Source organism: Dipteris shenzhenensis, chromosome 23, assembly GCF_047967505.1.
Source record: "Dipteris shenzhenensis isolate YYH24624 ecotype China chromosome 23, Dip_SZ_1.0, whole genome shotgun sequence".
Classification (NCBI taxonomy): domain Eukaryota; kingdom Viridiplantae; phylum Streptophyta; class Polypodiopsida; order Gleicheniales; family Dipteridaceae; genus Dipteris; species Dipteris shenzhenensis.
In genome coordinates this window covers 9,975,625-9,995,471 of record NC_141618.1, presented here as the reverse complement: position 1 = coordinate 9,995,471, position 19,847 = coordinate 9,975,625, and positions in this window count along the sequence as shown.

Sequence of the window (19,847 nt, the reverse complement as noted above, 5' to 3'; positions counted from 1 at the left end):
TGACCCAACACCCCCTGTGGTCTCACTCCCTGTGTGCCTCTTCCCTCACCTCCAATGACATTTTGTAAGAAGCTATGATGGCCGTGGAACCTTAGGCTAATCATGCAAGGAGACCTTATGTTCATGAATAATTTTTTATTTGGGGCCTCCCCAATGTGCTTAAGTCTTGCTAAATTAATCGAGCTTAGTTCCATGATCTCCTTTAATAAATTTGCAGGTCAAATAAAGTGTTTCTTCACATCTTTTTACAATACAATACATGCATTCTCTAGAGTATGTTGACTCTTAACTAACTAAGTATTGAGGCAATTCGTGCACGTAAGAGGATTGGTTGGTGAATGAGCATATCCTTGGTCTTATGCAACCCTATAACCTATAGAAACACATAACATAGATGCTTGCAAGCTAGGTATGGGTTTTTTCTCAAGTCCTTTTTTAGGAGATTGGGGTAGCTACACATCGGCTCAGCTCTAATGTGCACATCATGGGTGCCTCTTATGCTCGGTGGCAATTTGAAATACATTGTTTTGTAGGCTTGATAATAATTTTGAGCAATGTAGTTGCATGTATATCCTCTCCACTTCTAATTCTCTTACTTACCTCCTTCGAATTGCCATGTCTTCATTTGGTGGATCTAGTGGCACTAGGCTAAGTACTATATGATCCGATTCTCCAAGGACATTCAAGGTTGTCGGAGTGAATGCTTTGGTATTTGGTACACCTGAAGAGTTGACCTCGGCCCATAATGATTTTGCGTTCAATAGCTTGAACACAACTCTATGCAAATGATGTATCTCTAAAGCTATGATATTCATTCTTGCATCAACCTTCCAATACTCTGGAAGCATTGGTATAATAAATTTTGATCGATATGCCAAGAATGCTCCCAATCATTGTTATAGAACCATGTCAGATGGGCTTTGTCTCCTCCTAGGCCAGAGTGATGCCATCCTGAGTAGAAAATTGGAGCCGCCACACCTCGAGCAATTTCTTCATATATTGATCGCACTTGGCCTTCATATCTGCCAGCCCAAAGCACTTCACCTTGGAATTAGTGGTGTTCTTTGTATTGCCAACCTCCTCTATGATACTAAGATCAACCTCTCAATTTTCCAAGGCCTATGCCATCTTGTTGTGCCATATTGCATGGGCTTGCCCACCTTCTTTATTCATGGCTCCTCCTTCTCCCCCATTTACAAATCTAATTTTGCATGATCTTCCTCTAGGAATTTGATCCTGCACCCACATCACATGCTTGGGTTTGTAAAAACTATCTATAATGGTGGAAGCCTTGCTTCTCTTCCATTGGACAGTCTCTTTATCTCCATGAAGCACCCTTGCCTCCTCAAACATGGGCATCCCTCCCACTACTTTGTGTACCATTCATGCAACTTGGGGGGGCATGGGGTTTCTCTATTGGTTTCCCTCTGTGCCAAACATAGTAGGCTTGGTCCTTGGCATGTCTGTTGAGCACATGCTGCTTTGAACTTTGTAGTGAGGTATTTGCCATGTCTGACACACAAGCATCATAGAAAGATATCTTCAACGTAAATCCTGCTCCAAATAACCAACTACTATGCATACTCTATGCAAGATTTGTTCTTGGAATATGTACCAACTCCATTGAGCTCTTAACGATCTGCATAAACAAAACAATTCATGTTAGATTCATGTGAAAAATGATCTTAACTCTCAAACTAGGTCATGGTTTAACAGGACACCAATCATACATACCATAGACATTAGATTTCCCCAATGAGCAATGCGTGCATCCCACCAACTAAGCCATATGACCATGGTTAGAATGCCCCCTTTGACGATTGCCCCATCTTACTACCACTATTACCTTACTACCTTGCTTCATTTAGTTGCCTCTGCTTTGTTGTGCCTAACTACCATCTCTCACACATTGATAAATGCTTTGTGTGTTGTTGTTCCTTCACAAACCTTTGTGTATGCTTCCTCAAACTTTTCCCCCGGTGGAAAAGGCAGGTGCATTCCTATCCCACCATCACATTATTTGGTCACCTATTGAACACCATCCTTACGGCATTCCAATTCACTTGGGTTTGATTCACCATGAATCCATGGAAATGAATGGCTGGGAGACCTAATTGTGTCATCATTGCATTAAGCATCGCCCGAAATAAATCTTGGCTTGCCATGTCCTCCTCTTCCATCTCGCATGATGCTATTGTCATCAATCCATCATGAAATAAAACAAACATCCATCCAATGGTCATTGCATCAGATAGATGAGCATGAAACAAAATGGAAATTAGAATTACCTTGGATCATACATGTGAGTCCAGCCGATGGCTCGATGAGTGTGATCAACCTAAATCCATGGGAGACGAAGATGGTCATTCCACCTTGCCTCATGCAGTTCACAAGGTCAACCCTTGATGCTGGCCCCATGGTGGGGACATCTTGAAGACAAAGCCTTTCCATGTTGTTGGCCCTACCAAGAAAACTACTACAGTGAAAGAAGGAGTACATGGATCTTTTCTTTAGTAGTAGAAGACTATAATACCTTTCTACAAGTGGCTTGCTAGTCTTATTCTCTTGAGCAACAAAGCATCTAAACCTATAATAATATCAAAAGCTCCCACCAGTAGATGTATGGGAGGTATGTCATTAATGTTAGATTTATAGACCATAAATTACCTTTGACTCTCTACGAGTGGAATGAGCTCTTCCAAGAATTGTAGCTTTACTTCCCCAACACTTTCTTCTTTTCCAAGGCATCCAATTGGAGACAACATGGAATTCATGAGAATTTCCTTGGCCATGTAGGGCTTGCATTGCTGTCCACCACTAATAGGCTTGACACCGAGTCTTTGGTTTTCTATCATCGCCTTTGTTGTAATCGATAGGGGGTGAATATATGTCAAAGGAGTTTGCTATTTTTTGGCCTCACGTGGCATTCATCATCATTGCACAGTGCCTTACACTCCTCAATAGAATCCCATGGCTGAGTGCAAGAATAGATCCATGATGGAGATGGCTAGGTGTACATTGAAAGGTAAGCACTTGCCTAACAAGTTGTGGTTGGATGTTGTTATGTGTGCTAATTACATTTTGAATAGATGTCCCACAAAGGCATTGCAGACCATCACACCTTATGAGGCTTGGATAGGTCATAAGCCCTAGATTTCTCAATTAAGGACTTTTGTATGCTTGGCATATGCCCATGTGCCTTCTCGGACATGCACCAAGTTGGATGATAAAGTTGTCAAATGCATTTTTATTGGGTATAGCCCAGAGAGCAAGGGCTACAAGCTCTACCAGCCCCACACAGTCAAGTGTTTTGTCAATAGGGATGTTGTATTTGATGAATCCTCCACTGTGCCTTTGCTAGACTATCAAAAGTAGCCCATTGTTGATCCCCCATTTCTCTTTGATAGATTGATGCCTTTGTTTTTGTTAGATGTTCATGATGATGTCACATCTGAGGTTTCTCCTCCTCCATCTGTTGGTCAATTGCAGCCACATGTGCAGCATGATTTTTAGCCTCATTTATGGCCTAATATGCCTCAGCTTGATCAGGACATTATGCATAGGGATCTTGCGAGATGTGCATGAAGCATGAGGGGGAATGGATAACATAGAGAAACAAATTCTTAAAGAGGGACGGAAGGAAATTCTATGACTTCTCCCAAATAGCTATGTGCTACACCCTACACACTCAAGGATAACTATGTTGCAAGAATGACCCTAAGCCTTAAACTAAAATATGAAAACCCATGTCATTTCGAAGCTGTTTTAGAGTAGAACACAACCATGCTAATTTGACTAATTTCTACTCATGGCATATTGTTAACTTCATGTCATACTCAAGATTTTGATAGGTATCCTTACCAAAGGGAGTTGCGCCCTAGGCTTAATATAAAGGAGGGGATTTCCAGTTCTTTGAAAAAGAAATCAGTTGGATGGGCTTTTCTTTTTTTCCCCAATGCCAACCCCCAAGCCTAACTATAGCTAAATTGTCTAGAACCATAGATTGAAGCACTCTGATAATTAGTAGACATGGGAGAAATGATTTTCAAGGATCTAGCACAAAACCATCCCAGGGAAACTCAACATATGACAATAATTTTCCTATAATATCCTACAATTATATACTGTTTAGACTCAACAATTACCACTATTCAAGTCTAATAAAGTCTATCTTTAAACTCCTCTTTAATAATGCAACCACTTTTCCTTTCATTCAATGTGGTTATGCCCCCTTGTTTTTAGGGAGATGGAGCACCTAGAGGTTTTGTCAGAAGAGCAAGCACCTTTACATCATATTGGTCTAGGTTGATAGACTTTATATGAACGTATTCTTTGTGCAAGGCATGTGATGGCATCCTTCGTCTAGTGACTGGAGAGTGATTGACAAGTGGTGTAGTTAGTATGATGGCATGCACCATAGTGACCATATTAGCCACTCACCTCTAACTCCTTTTATAGTGTAGTGCTACTTCCTTGTGTGTTTTGCACTAGGGTCCTTAGCTACATCACTTGTCACCTGATGCACATGGTCTTGGTGACCTTAATGTATAGTCTGCGCTTTGGGCATTAAGTGCACCATGTGGATTGCCACATTCGTGCTACTCCCTTCTTCATTGAGTCCTTCACTAGTCGGCTCCCTTCATCCTTTGTAGGGGAGCTTCATCTGCCTACTTTGTCCTTTAGTTTGTGAGCATGCCTATAGATGAAATTGAATCTGTTCTAGGTTTCAACAAACACATGAGATTTTTCATACTTCAAATTTACAAGCTTGGTTTCATTTAAGCACATAAACATGGTTCAAGGCCTCCATAACCTATTTTCAAATGGATGCTTGTTTATCAAATGTTCCTTTGTAGGCTAAAGTGAATAATCAAAGGCATATTATCTCTTCAATCTAATCAAAATGAATCTCATCATTTATAGAGATTTTATTATTGATAAGACATCATCATATTTTGACAAGCCTACAATAGTTTTGGTAGCATTGACTCCAATTCCACCAACTATTAGGATAATTACCTTTGGTAAATTTCCAACTCATTCAAGAAGTGTACAGTCCAATGTGATGACACAAGGAAAATAAAAAAAAGATGTCCTAGATTAGTTGGTATTGCTACCACCATTATCAATACTGATATATCAGAGAGTTCTACACTTGCATGTAGCCTAGTTGGCAATGTGCCAACTCCGTCCAGCCATCATGCCACACATGGCCCCCATCTGCTGGTGTCCAAACTAGGACCTACCGGATAACCGAGCTATTCAAATGCCTTCTCCTCATATGGGGGGCTTACAAGTAGAGTTAGCTGGTTCTCGCGTAGTTACCCGAGAGTGGAGCATTGATATCTAACAGCACTACCAAATAACTAGGGATGAGGCTAAAAAAGAACTAGCAAATAACTAGGGATGAGGCTAAAAAATGCCAAGTCAACCCTAAAATTGAATCAAAGAAGAAATTAGATCCCCTCCAAACTTTGAAAAAGGTGTTCCTCCTACTCTCAATGACCCCTGCATACTCCCTTAGATGGCCATCAAGGTATGTATAGTATCAGTCCAATTATCAGCCAAAGTTTGATAGGAGTGAATTTGGAATGCATCCAATGCCTTTGTACATCTGGCTCTCCAAATATGCCAAGATGAAATACGAGCTAGAATCTCCCATGATGTGTCTATCAAAGCATGTGCAGCTTTGAAAGGAGTAAAAACAACATCTTGTAGGGAACATGACTCAACTAAGTGTCGGCGAACCAAAAAAGCCCCATCTGAATCATGTCCCTCAAAAACAACCTGAGGCTCCATAAAAGAAAGCCAAGCCACTGAACCCTAGGTCATGAAGAAGGGTGAAGAATGGAACATACATAATATCCTTGCAACACCCTTCCAAATTTTCCTCGCCTATTTGGACCCCCAAAGACAATGTTGAACTATCCCAATCGCAGAATGGCAATGAAGACATGTAGGGTTAGCCTCAAATAAATCTTTTCTTTTTTATTTCTATTCCTGGAGGAATTGTGGTGAACTTGTGGAGGTTCAGGCAGGTGCTGAAAACCCACATGAAACTCGTGAGTTTAAGAGCCCGTGGTGGTCTAAGAGTCCAAGAGTATTAGCTTGTAGTAGTTTAAGGGTAGCCCAAGAGCCCAAGTGGCTAAGACTGTAAACCCATAGATACATATAGATAGATACATCTTATCTTCTAATTTTATCTTATCTTCTTATCTTATCTTCTCTTTATCTTATCTTTCTTCTTATCCTCTCATATTCCTTTATTCCTTATTTTAGGGTTGAGGTGTCGATCAAGGAGCTAGCCACTTGTCCTTCATATAGCTCTTCTCCTATATTGCTCTAGCTTTCACGTGGAAATAAATGTGAATGTTGAAAGACAATTGGAAGATCCTTGGTCATTGGATTATGGACATTCAATACCCACCACTGGATCGTGAGTCGCGTGGCGCGGACAACTCAAAGGTGGCAGTTGCAGCAAACAGTGTCCACATCTCTTCAAGCCTGTGCTAGCCCGACTACACAGATGGCTTCATTTTTTATATTGCACGATGTCTTTTATGAGCGTTGAGGGTGGAACACCACTTCTTGTGGAGGCATTCTTTGTATTCATCAATGCCTCATGCATGCCCTTCAAATTCACAAGTCTTTCCTCCTTGTGAAGAGCCCTTCAAATTCACAAGTCTTTCCTCCCTGCGAAGACAATCAACAGTTTATGTCTCTAGCGCGTATGCTGCTTTCCTGAGCTCAGGGTTTCTTCCATTGCTATATCTTTGCTCTCAATGGCTGCTGGAAAAGTTTAGATCTGAGTTACATTATTTTTGTTCTTGATCAACCAGATCAAATGCATGGCAAGGAAATAGTGCAAGATGTCTACTACGCAGGAGAGAAGAGCATGGATGCCAAAGATAATGATGGTGATCGTGATCATCTTGAGCCTTCTGCTTGGATTTTAGAGCTGCAAATGTTTGGAAATGGAGAACAATCCTGCTACCATACCTAATGTGAATGCTACAACACCTAATACTACTCATGTCTCGACCAACCATAGCAATGCCATCTTCATCTTCGGAGACTCCATAGTTGACAATGGCAACAACAACGAACTCTTGACCATCGCTCACACATATTTCTACCCGTTTGGCAGAGATTTTGACACCCATGAGGCCAACGAAAGGTTTAGAAATGGCAAGCTTAGACCACATAGGCGTGTAAAATGAATCCTTTGTTGATACTGCTTATCATTCATCTTCTTGAAATTTTGCTGTGATATAAAATGAATTTTTTATTTATCTATAGCCAAGGAGATCTTGCGATGACTTTCCTTGCATTCTTCGCTATGATAGATGCATTATTGGTGACAATGTAACCATTTTTTTCTCCCATTACTGTGCCCATCTTTGTTCCTCCATCTTCGTTCCTACAACTCCCGTTGGCACCTCCCTTGCTCGCCGACCGCAACAGCCTTTAATCGAGGAGTCACTTTCGCGTCTACTAGATGTGGAATCCTTAACACTATAGACAATGCTTTTGTAAAAGAACAACTCATTTGCCATAATAAGTACATATGGTGTATGAAATACAAACCATAATCTTTACAAAGGAGATGAAAACATGAATTCATGCAATAATTACCATGTGCATTGCATTGAAAAATAAGTGCAGTGTGCTCAATTTCTTCGAACTAAGCATCTAAGATTAATGAGGAAGCGGGTTGATGTTTGCCCATTTAGAGATTTTGCCTCTGACTGGCAACACTATACGGACGATCTTCCAGAGAAGAAAGCCAGCTTTACCAATCCTGTAGCCATGACACATGTCTGAGAATCCTTCCACCATTTTGCACTCCTTCAGAGCTTCCATTTTTAATTCAGACTAACATAGATGGGTGAGAACTGAAGCAGGCCTTTGTAAGCCACTCTAGTAGAAATTTTGTTCAGAGTGGTTTTGCCAAAACACCATTGCTTAATAACCCACACCATGACGAGAGGTTGCATTAGTTGGTCAGTGTTCCTTCACCCTTTCAAGAATTATAGTCATGACTCTTATTTCAAATTGATTAAGGCAAAAATCTTGTACTAGCCTGTGAATTGGCTTCCAGTCATAGTAGTAGCTAATGGGTCCCATATGTCAATCCATCTATAGATTCCTTTTTTGTGAAGACCTCTTACTCTAGGTAAATCAATGAAGGCTAGGTTGGTAACCCCCACCAAATGGCTTCTCCCACGCTGCCATCTCCCCTGAGGCCGACATGGCCTTTCCACTGTAGTTGTTTGTAGCAACATTTCCAGGCACTTACCAAACCGATTGCCTCATTCGACCTTTTGATTTTGGCTGGGAAATTTGATAGCAGTTCTCATACCACATGACGCCATTCCATGATCCCACATTCTTTCCCTTAGCCTGCTCGATGAACCAATGAGAAATTTGCACCCACGGGATGTTATTGATAAACATTTTGGTTAGCCACTTGCAAATGAGGGACTTATTACGAGTCTCCATGTCAGGAAAACCTAAACCACCATGTTGTTTAGGCACTTAAAGGAGATCCCAAGACACATAGTGTAGCCTTTTTTTGCCATTCACTTTAGCCCATAGAAAAGATTTGAACAACTTCTCAATTTCAGCTCAGTGAGACTACCTAAAGTTCAAGAACGATGCAATATAATTAGTCATTGCCGATAAAATGTGTCGAACAATCAGGATCCGAGCATTCCTCCGGAGTTGCAGTCCACTCCATCTTAATTTTTGTCTGATCTTTTCTTTCATCCAATTAAATCTCTGCTTGACTGATAGATCCATCCTCAGAGGAGCCCTGAGGTAGCAAACGATTACCCCTTTGTTGACCCATTGAATCTCAACTGAATAATACTCAGGAGTTATCATAGATTGTCTTCTTTAGCTTGTGAGCTGTCATGAGCAAATAGTTGGAGACAGTTGTTCCCTAGAAGGAAGTTTCAACCCCTCAATCTTTCCTACATTGATAGCTCCTTTAACCCTTAAGATCAATGGAACCGTGAAAAGTGCAAAGAGTAACGGTGCTAGTGGGCACCCCTGTCTGACAGAACGCTTCAAGGTATATGTACCTACGATTCCTCCGTTCACACAGAGGATTGCAGAGGCATTAGCAAACAAAGCTGTACCCATTTTGATAAAATGAGCACCAAACCCCAAGCATTCCATGAACCTCAGAATAAAGTTCCACTGAATTCTGTCATAGGCCTTATCTAGGTCGACCCCTAAGAATATGCAACCTTGCTCTGAGGCCACATCATAATCAATAGTTGGCTGATGAGATGTTCATGATATTTTCAAATATATCCCTCGACATAATGAAACCAGTCTGCTCCTTATCGATAATCGAGGAGCATATTTCCCTAATTCTTAAAGCTAAAGCCTTGGCAATAATTTTGTAAGACGAACTTAACATGAAGATATGAAACCTTAAAGGTAATTTTCTTCCACAAAAATTCACCACTTAATCAATTGGAGAAGAAGAACACAAATTACACCAAGAAAGCGATAGCAGACTAGGTACGATCTCCCCCCCCTAGATGAGTGACTCATGCTTCCTCATCTAGAGTATTTATGATATTTCATAAAAGCACCAAGCATACTTCTGCCCCCAAGCCACAAGAAACGAGAGACCCCCAAGGCAGATCAAAGGATTCTGAGCGAAGCGAAGAAGGTGAAAGAGGAACCATTGGAAGCCCTCAAGGAAGTAAAGAAAGAGATAGAGAAACCCCAAGAGCCAAAGCCCTCCGAAGCAGGAGTGACGGACCTCAAGGAAGAGAAGAAGAAGGAAACAAAGAGTCCCTTCACCGCAAGAAAGAAAAAGATGACCCACAGACCCCAGAAGACAACGCCAAACCTACTGAAGAAGAAGAGACTACTGGTGGTGAGAGCCAAGAATCTCCAAGAGGTAAGCAGATTGATGCCTTCATCAATGAAGACTTGCTTTCTAATTCTATTGAATGGCTTAGCACCCACGCATTGATTGGGTTCCTCCCAGGGCCTAGACCTCCTCTAGCCTTCATTGAGAATTGGGTTAGACAAGGCATTAGTGTCACCAATGTTAGATTTTTAAGGAAGAGCTTCTTTGTCTTCCTCTTTGAGTCTCCTAGCATGGCCTCTAAGGCTCTCAACTGTACCCTTTGGACTGTCAGACACCAACCTCTCTACTTAGAGAAGTGGAAACATAATTTCAACCCTGATCTCCCCAGATCCACCATTACCCCTATTTGGGTTGAGCTCCTAGATTTTCCCCTCTCCCTTTGCAACCAATTAGCTTCCTTGTGCAGTGTATTGGGTGATGTAGTTGGAGTTGAGAAGGAAAACTTCATAAATCCTAGAGCTAATCCTCAGGTCTGTATTAAGATGGATATTGTTGAGGACATTCCCAACACATTGGTAATGATTAACGGGGATGGTAGTGTGTTAAGGGAACAACCCCTTCTCTATAAAAATCTTCCAAACTCTTGCTTCCTGTGTGGACTCTCTAGCCATGCAGGTAAAAACTGCCCACAGAGGAGGGCCAAAGCTACGCCCAAGGATCTTGCACCTACCCAGCAGTAAACAAACTGAAAAATGGATCCCCAAGGCAGTTTCTTCTGAAAAAATCCTTCTCCAGAAGGAAAACCTTGCCAAACCCTTGCTCTCCCTGGACAAAGGCAAAGGGAAGCTTGTTGATGACACTATAGTTCTTAATAATGCCTTTGACACCCTGGCAGAGAGTGAAACTGAGGAGTGGATAAAGAAAAATTAGAACTTGGATCTTGATTCTCAAATAGAGCCAGGCTGGTCAAAAGATTTTGAAGAGGACATAAACAGAGAGGATGAGATGGCCTCTTTAAAAGTCAGTGGGTGAGGAAGACCTAGAAGCTGATCAAGACATGGGGGTCGAAAAGGATACAACTGACCAAGGTAAGGCTTTTACCAAGTACAAAGCAAGAGAAGGCTCTCTCAAGGAAAAAATGCCTCCCCACAGATAGACAGCCCCAATCCCAAGGCTAGAAAGGGAACTAAGAAGAATGTCAACCAATAGCCATCCTCTCCCTCAATGTCAGAGGGCTTACTAACACTTGTAGAGTTATTAGCTGAGAACTAATACTCTTTCCCTTCCTTACTTTGCAAGAAGTTAAAGTTTCTGGACCCTCTTTGGAGAAGAGACTTATTGCTATTAACAAGAGAAGGAAATGCTTCTTCACTGACCATGAGGAGAGCAAGGGTGGGGTAGCAATTGAAATACTCTCTAACTATGCTTGAGGTATATTGGATGTGGAACTGGACACACAGAATAGATGGATTATGGTTGAATGCATTATACATGGGTAGACTTTCACAGTGGTCTCCTTATATGCTCCTAACAGTATGCACGAAAGAATGGTGACCTGGAGTCACTTCTTCTAGCAGGAAATAAATGTTTTGTTGTTGGTGATTTTAACATGGTGGAAAGTTCCAATGACAGATGGATGGGTAAAGGAACAGTCATCAGAGGCAGAGAACTGAACCTCTTGGAGGATTTGAAAGAAAATCTAAGTCTAGTGAACATGGGGATGAAGGGCACCTTCACTTGGTCAAACAGTCAAGTGGGTGACAACAGAAGAGAGGCTAGACTTGATAGGATTTATGCTTCATAAGATCTAGTTAGACAAACCAGCTCTTGTCAGACCCAGGTCTTTTCCTCCTTTCTTTCAGATCACAAGCCAATCCTTCTCAAGTGTGAATTTGGCTTGGGCCACAAAACCGCTTCATGGTTTAAGGCTGATCCCAAATTTCTGGCTGACATGGGTCTTGGCCCCCTTTTCATCTCTTTTATCAAACTCCTCCTCACTAATGCTACAGCCAAGATATGTGTTAGTGGGATCATGAGCCAACCCTTTGAGCTTAAGAGATCTATAAGACAGGGGTGCCCTATTGCTCCTCTACTCTTTGCAATTGCTACAGACTCCCTAGGGTGGCTCCTTTAGAACAAATTCAAGAAGGGAAGTTGAAAGGTATTGAGCTACCTTCAGGCAAGCACCTTATATGCTAGCAGTTCACTGATGATACAAACTTAACCCTCATGAATGAGGCACAAATATCAAGGTGGCCATGGAGTCTTTAGAGATATTCTACAAAGCCTCTGGGTCCAAAATCAACCACTCCAAAACTGGATTTGCAACCCTCAAAGCTGATGAACAGCAAGTTTTGGAAGAGATGGGTTGCCAGAGAATCAAGCATGGCTCAATCTTCAGGTTACTGGGTATCCCCATGGGTTTTGATATTTCCCTCAAGTAGAGATGGGATTGGTTCCTGAACAGGTTCCAAAACAAGATGGATAAATGGAGAGGATTTCAAGCTAGTTTGGCTGGAAGAAGAACTTTTCTTAACCACTGCACATACCCTATTGTTATCTTCCACGTCACAGCATGGTCCAACAAGATGGATAAATGGAGAGGATTTCAAGCTAGTTTGGCTGGAAGAAGAACTTTTCTTAACCATTGCACATACCCTATTGTTATCTTCTACGTCACAGCATGGTCCCCCTCCAAAGCTGGAATAACAGATTCATAAAAATTTGCAGATCTTTTCTGTGGGGAAGTAAGATGTCCAAGGTCAGATGGGACTTCTGGATATAGAGCAGGCTGCTTTGAAACTCTCCTCAACCTAGATATTAAAGGCAATCCTACACCCTCTTGAAGATTGGGTTCATCTTCTCCTTAGGAATGTCAGCTCCTTAAGACCCCTCAGAGCCCTCAAGTGAAAAAATTACCCCATGCTGTCACCTAATTGTAACCGAGAGCTTTGCAAAGCTAAAGGCAGCCAACTTTGGGTCTCTCTTTGGACAGCTTTTGAAGGGATCAAAATCCAAATTGTCTTTTCAGGAAATGACCTTAGACTCAATTTGGATTTCTGTTATTTTCAAAGAAGTTGTGCCGTCTGATGAAGAAATAGCTAAGACTGCTCTTCTCTTTAAAAAGGGGTAGCTGTGGAACAGAGCTGAACTAAGGTGGAAAACTTGGGTAGAGATTAGGAGAGAGTTTAGCCTAAATAATCAAAGCCAGTCACTTGTTCTAGATAGAATACAACTTTGGAATGGCAGTCAGCAACGGAAGGGTGGATATTTCCTAGTTTATAGCAGACAGTTCAGCTGGGTGGAGAGTACCTCTTTCTTTCCTATACCCACACCAACCAAGCAAGGACATGGGAGATCTCTGCACGGTTCTTAATGACAGGTGGAAACTTCATGACTCCAAAGAGAAATGGAAGTTTAGGTTCTGTGCCATTTTGTCTTTTGCAATTTCAGACAAAATGTCTGCCCTGATGTGGCTTATATTGCATAAAGCTATGTGGACCAATATCAGAGGACTCAGGATTGAAAAGGGTAATGGCAAATGCATGAACTGCCCCTCTACCAATGAAGATATTTTCCATCTCTTCGTGGCTTGTCATGTGGCCAGAAAGGTTTGGAAAATAGTCCAACTGAAGGCCATCTTACTAGGAGACTCTACAAGGACAAAACAGGACACTTGGTTTCCCTTGAGAGCACATGCACTTTGGTTCATATGGGTAACCAATTATAATCTTCAGTTTAATTAAGTTGTATTGCAAGCTGACCTACTGTTTGTTAACTGGTTGAACAGGACCTGAAGAAAATCATAGAAATGATTCAAAATTTCAAAGCAGAGGCTGCCCTCTTCAATGCTGACCTTCAAGAACATACCCAAAGATGTTTTGGGATTGATAATTCCACACCTTTTGAAGTCCCTGCTGAGATCATTGATTTTCTTAAACAGGTACCCTCCACAACAGTTAAAAAGGAACCAGACTCACCCTGTGAGGGCTAGGCAGATGACACTGACAGCTCTGGGGACTCAAAGAGCTTCAATTACTCTGACTATTTCAATGATGACAATACAGATGACAATGATGACTCCTACGTCCCTCTCTTTTGATTCTGCTGCTACTGTTTCTACTCCAAGAATATTTCTCAGAAATGTTTTGTTGAAGAAACTCTCCCCTTGGGGGCTGGTTGTTCTTTACCACAGAACATGTAAATATTTATGCTGATGATGATGATATTCTAATATAACACAAACTTTCTGCAAAAAAAATAAAAATCCCTCTTTTCCAAAATGAGGGATTTGCTTTACATAGCCATCTTAGGGCCCAAATTTGAATTATATCCACTCCAAAATATATTGCTCAACTTGCAATAATAAAGAAATACAAAATTGGTCCATGGCCATAAATAATGCATTGTGCGACACCTCGATCGGTACCCTCGCATTAACTCCAATCCAAGCCGCCAATTACATTAGTTATTAACAATCGATTGAACGAATCACTGAATCAACCGATCCCAACATAACCGCGCTCAAAGCACAATAATCAAGCACAACACCAATAACGCTAGCGACATCAATATTAACATGGAATCACCCACATTACCGACCATCTAGCATCGCAAAACACAAGCTAGTTAGGCATCCCCAACTAACCACACAAAGTATCCACTAGAACCCCCGTCGCGTCTGGTACGCTCCTATGGAGTACTTTGCCATAGTCACACTTGACTAAAATAATAATGTCCAAAGCAAGATATACCAAAAATATAATTTTCGTAACATCCCTCTTGCTTGGATTGCAACTGACCTCAGTTGTGTGTTTAATTATAGAAACTAATGAGGTCTGAAAAAGTTCAAAAGAACCGCTCAGGCATCCACTGCATCATCTCTCGGATGATTCTTAAATTTGAGCAAGTATTTAGTATAGACATTTCCTTTTTGGGTCGAGGTCTGTTGATGATCATTCAGATTCTAGAATTTCTTCATCAACAATCAATGGAGCCTCTTCATAAACAGGGTGTATAGGTAAAGGTCCTTTGAAGGGCTTTAAGAGGATATATGAAAAGCATTATGTATTTTTTAATTATTAGGTAATTCAAGCCTATAAGCTAGATCATTGATTTTCTGAATCACCTTGAAAGGTCCATAAAAATGAGGGGACATCTTGATTACTAGCCATTTCTCAATACTCTTCAATCTTCTTTTCTCAATCCGAAGAAGTATATAATCACCTTCTTTAAAAAGCATTTGTTTCCGTTTCTTATTAGCTTGTTTTGTGTACTTCTCTTGAGTGATTGCCATGGCTTCTCGAACCTCTTTGAGAATATTTTGATAGTCATGGATAAATGCATTTGCTACCTCCACTCTATGGGTCAATCGTGTGTTGCCTCCACTCTATGGGTCAATCGTGTGATAGGAATAGGTAAAATTTTTACATAGATGATCTCAAAGGGTGCTCTTCTAGTTGTAGAACGAGGAGTATTATTATAAGCAAATTGTAAGAGGTGAGGATATTTGTCCCAAGTCTTCGGTTAACTTCCCACGTAAGCTCTTAACATGTCCAGAATAGTACTATTTGTAACTTTAGTTTGTCCATTCGATTCTAGATGAAAAGTTGATGAGAAATCTAACTTAGTGCCTTGATTATGAAATAATGCAGTCTAAATAGTACTGCAAAACTTTGAATCTCGATCAAATACTATAATCTTTGGCAAGCCATGATGAACAAAGATATGCTTGATGAATAAATATGCAGGTTGCTGAGCTGTTAAAGTCTTCTTACATGAGATGAAATAAGCTTATTTACTAAAGCGATCTACTATCGTCCAAATCATATAATTTTGATTCGTTGTAGTAGGAAAACCTGTTATGAAATCCATAGATATTTGCTCCCAAGGTTACGTAGAAATAGGCAAAGGCATTAGCAATCTAGGGATCTTTCCTTTATAACTCTTGATCTTCTGGCAAGTGATGCATTCGACCACAAACTTAGCCACATCTTTTCTTATAGTAGGCCAATGAAATTCCCTCGCTATCACTTGTAAAGTAGCAATCACTCCCCTATGTCCCATATATGGTGGTTGGTGCATTTCTTCCATTATAATTTGTCTAAAGGGTCGAGTGATGCATAATTTCTCTTGATAAAAGAGGTATCCATCATTGCATAAATAGTTTAACATAGGATTCCAATTATTATTCTCTAATTTGTTCTATATATTGAAAAAGTCAGTATCCTCTTAATAAGAATTCTTCATACCTTTGAAAGGCTGGGTCTCTACAGCAATGATGTGATTATACTTGGCTTTATGCTAAGAGCATCAGCAACTACATTTTCTTTTCCAGGATGATACTGAATCATAGGCTGAAAACTCTATATAAATGATGCTCACTTGATGTGCCTTGGCTGACTCAACAAATGCTTGATACTTTGCTGATCAATTTTGATAAGAAACTCAGCTCCCATGAAATAATGTTTCCACATTCGTAAGGCATGCACAATAGCGGTTAATTCTTTATCATATGTGCTATAATTGCATTCTGCTGGTTTTAATTTTTGGCTCTCATATGCTATTGAATGTCCATCTTGCATAAGTACGGCTCCAATTCCATAGCCACTAGCATTGGTTACAACTATAAAGAATGGTAGAGAAATCAAATAGTTGCAACACAGGAGCTTGCGTGAGAGCTTCTTTCAAAGCTATAAAAGATTTATCTTGACGCTCGGTCCCTCTTGCTTGGTTACTTCGTTCTCAATCATGTGCACTTTCACCATCGGGATCTTCTTTCTTTCGAGACATTCAATTGCTATATGCCCCACCTTGTTGCACCTGAAACACCTTATTTCTTTCATCGAAACATTTTCAAGCTTCCTTAAATTTCGCTTTGGGCTCTTTTTTTTTATTTAATGTACACCTTTGCTAGTCGATGGAGTGGCCTCGCACTTTAGGTATTGTAGATTACTAAAATGTTTTCTTTTGAAAATTCTCCTTTAAGGATCTTTTTCTAATCCCTTTAGGTTTCCTTAAGAAGGAAATTAAAACCCCTTTTTTGTTTTTTTTTTAAATGAGGCCTTCGAGCCTTATAACTTGATCCCTCTGTTTTAATTATTAAAGAACCTTTGCCTTTTCTGTGTACAATCTCGGGTCCCCGTCCCAAAGTCTGCTCACTGTGCTCAGTGCTGATTCTTTTGAGGACAATGAGTGCTGAGGACCTGTCACCTGATAGCTACTCCGAAGTCCAAGAGTACACGACTGCATTGTGCGCGGGCTAAAAAACTATAAGTAGGCTAGGTGACTGCTACTCGATGGACAAAGATCCGTAGGTGATAGGCGCACGCAGAGGAAACTCCCGAGTCCCAAGGTCTCTAAAGGCGATTGACTGCACGATGACTGACTACACTCAATGCACTATTTCTTTTAATGCAAGGATACAGCAACGATGCAAGTTAGCACGGGTCACGAAGGATCGAAGGCTATGAAATAATGAAAGTGACATGCCACAGGCAATGACAAAAAGGATGTACAAGCTAAGGCGGACGGATGGCGCAACACCTCCTTGCAATCTGCAATAACTCTGCACAGTGCAGACGGGTGGTGCACTAGCCGAGATACGCCGCTCTGCTTCGATGTTGACTCTACCAACGTTCACGATGACTGCTTCAAGGCTAGGCGGAGAGGAGTTAAAGGCTTTAGTAGAGCTTCCTTGGAATTTTCAAAAGAGGCACGACAGACGACGCTTTGTTGACCTCCAAAACACACGCACGACCAATCTTTCTTTGAGATTCTTTTCCCAAGAGCTCTGATTCTGCACACGAGTGAGGTGGTCCTCTTAAATTCTCCACAAGACTTCTCTCTCATCAATATTAACATGGAATCACCCACAAAACCAACCATTTAGCATGGCAAAACACAAGCTAGTCAGACGTTCTTAACTAGGACACCCGCCACGTCCGATGCGCTCCTATGGAGTACTTTGCCATAGTCACACTTGACTAAAATAATAATGTCCAAAGCAAGATACACTAGAAATATAATTTTCGTAACAAGATAGGATGCCAAGGATCAATCTTGTCTGCTGCTTCTTGGGAAAGAGCTTGACCAATCCGACATTGACGTCTTCTGTGACTGCTCCTCTTTGCCACGGCTCATTGGCCATCTCAACCAGGTCTACCTTGATTAGATCCCAAAAAAAATAAAGAAATGTGTAGTAAATCCATCAAGACCGAGACACTTTTCTTTACTCAGGATCGAGATCGCATCCCATAGTTCTTCTGCAGAGAATGGCTTAGCCAGGAGAGACCTTTGTCCTTCTGAAATTCGATTGGAACAGTCTGAGAGGACCAAGCTAATCTTTTGTTGCCACCATGGATCCTCGTCACCTTCGGAGCTGACGATTGAGCTTAACTCCCTATGAAATGTATCAGCAATACTCTAGAATTGGGTGAGCATGTTGCCTTCTTTAAATCTGATCATGTCAATCGTCTCCCTTATGTATTTTCTGTGAACAACTTGAAAAAACGTCTTAGATGGACAATCTCTTACTGAGAGCCAAAGGAGGCTGCTTTTGGCTCTTGCATCCTTGGACTTCTTTAGCTCAACCTGCTGAAAGGCCGGCCACCTTCGCCTCTGCTAATAAAGTATTCAATACACAATCTCGAGGATGGGTATCCACAGCAAGCTTAAGCGAGAAATGGACATATTCAACAATGTTTTCTAGATGATTGGCTTTGGCTTTCTTTGTTCGATACCATTCCTTAGCCTTGATATGAATGGCACGAATGGCCCTATCCCAACGACTACATGGGTCAAGATCCTTATGGCGTGCACCGCTCCACGTTCTTCTGATCATTCTGCAAAATCTTTTGCACCTCAAGAGTCCGTTATCGAACTTAAAGGGTATATCAAGCAATCTGCCTATTTGGCAGGGAATAGAAAAGAACCACTCAATGGAAGCATGATCTAAAATACATGAGGAGAGAATATATCTCCTTTCGAACAGAGACCTTAGCCACCATCCTTCATCTGAAACATAGATTCTATCTATCCTACTAGCTCAGAATTCATTGCCCGTTCTCCTCTTGTTCTAAGAGAAGGCGCTTAGATTTCCTTCAACAAGATCAACACAGTTGACTAGCCCCCATGCCAAGATTAGATCTACCCAAGCATCCTTCTCACTACCTGCAATAGTTTGCCCACCATGCGAGCGGTCTTCTATGCTTTCTATCATGTTCCAATCACTGCCCACGATCCAGTTTGAAACCTGAAGGGACTTCTTCAGATCCGACCAACAAATTGTCCTTTTTGCCTCGAGTGTTGGAGCGTAGACACTGGCAACCTGGAACGTCAAGTTCTCAACTTTGACTTCTACACCTATGAACCAACCATTACTTTCCTTACATACTTGACGAGCCCTCAACGTGGACTTGATCAAGGTGGCCGAACCGCCTTTCCCCCTCAAAGGATAGTTTGCAAAAACAGAGAACCCCATCTTACTAAACAAAAATCATAACGCATCAGACTCACCGGGAGCAAAACGATGTCCGGATTGACCCTCTTGATGAACCTCACACAACCGACTTACTTCGTCCTCCAGCAACAGCCTCTCAGGTTCCACGAGATTACTCACCCCTTTCATTGAACTACCCCGGCTATATGTGGAACTATTCAATTGTGGGACAGTGCTCTGTAGGCATCCCTAAAAAAGTTGAACCTATTTTCCTTACCATTTCCAGCACCTCAAGTATGAATTTGGGACTCGATGACTTCAATTTGGAGGGATTGGCTCGGCCCCTTTCTTCCGACCACATTCCATGCTTGTTCCAGAGACTCTTTAAGTGAACCGAATCCAGTCCGCGGGACAACGAGCGCTTTGTCCTGGAGCTAGGGGATTCTGCGGATACCTGCAATGCCGGGGCTTGTGGCAAAGTCTCCGTCTCGTTGTTTTTGGTCTTCTCTCCTCCGCTTTGAGGGTTTCCCTCTGCCTGCTCCTTCTGAGATTCGCTAGGTTTCGAGAGCCGAG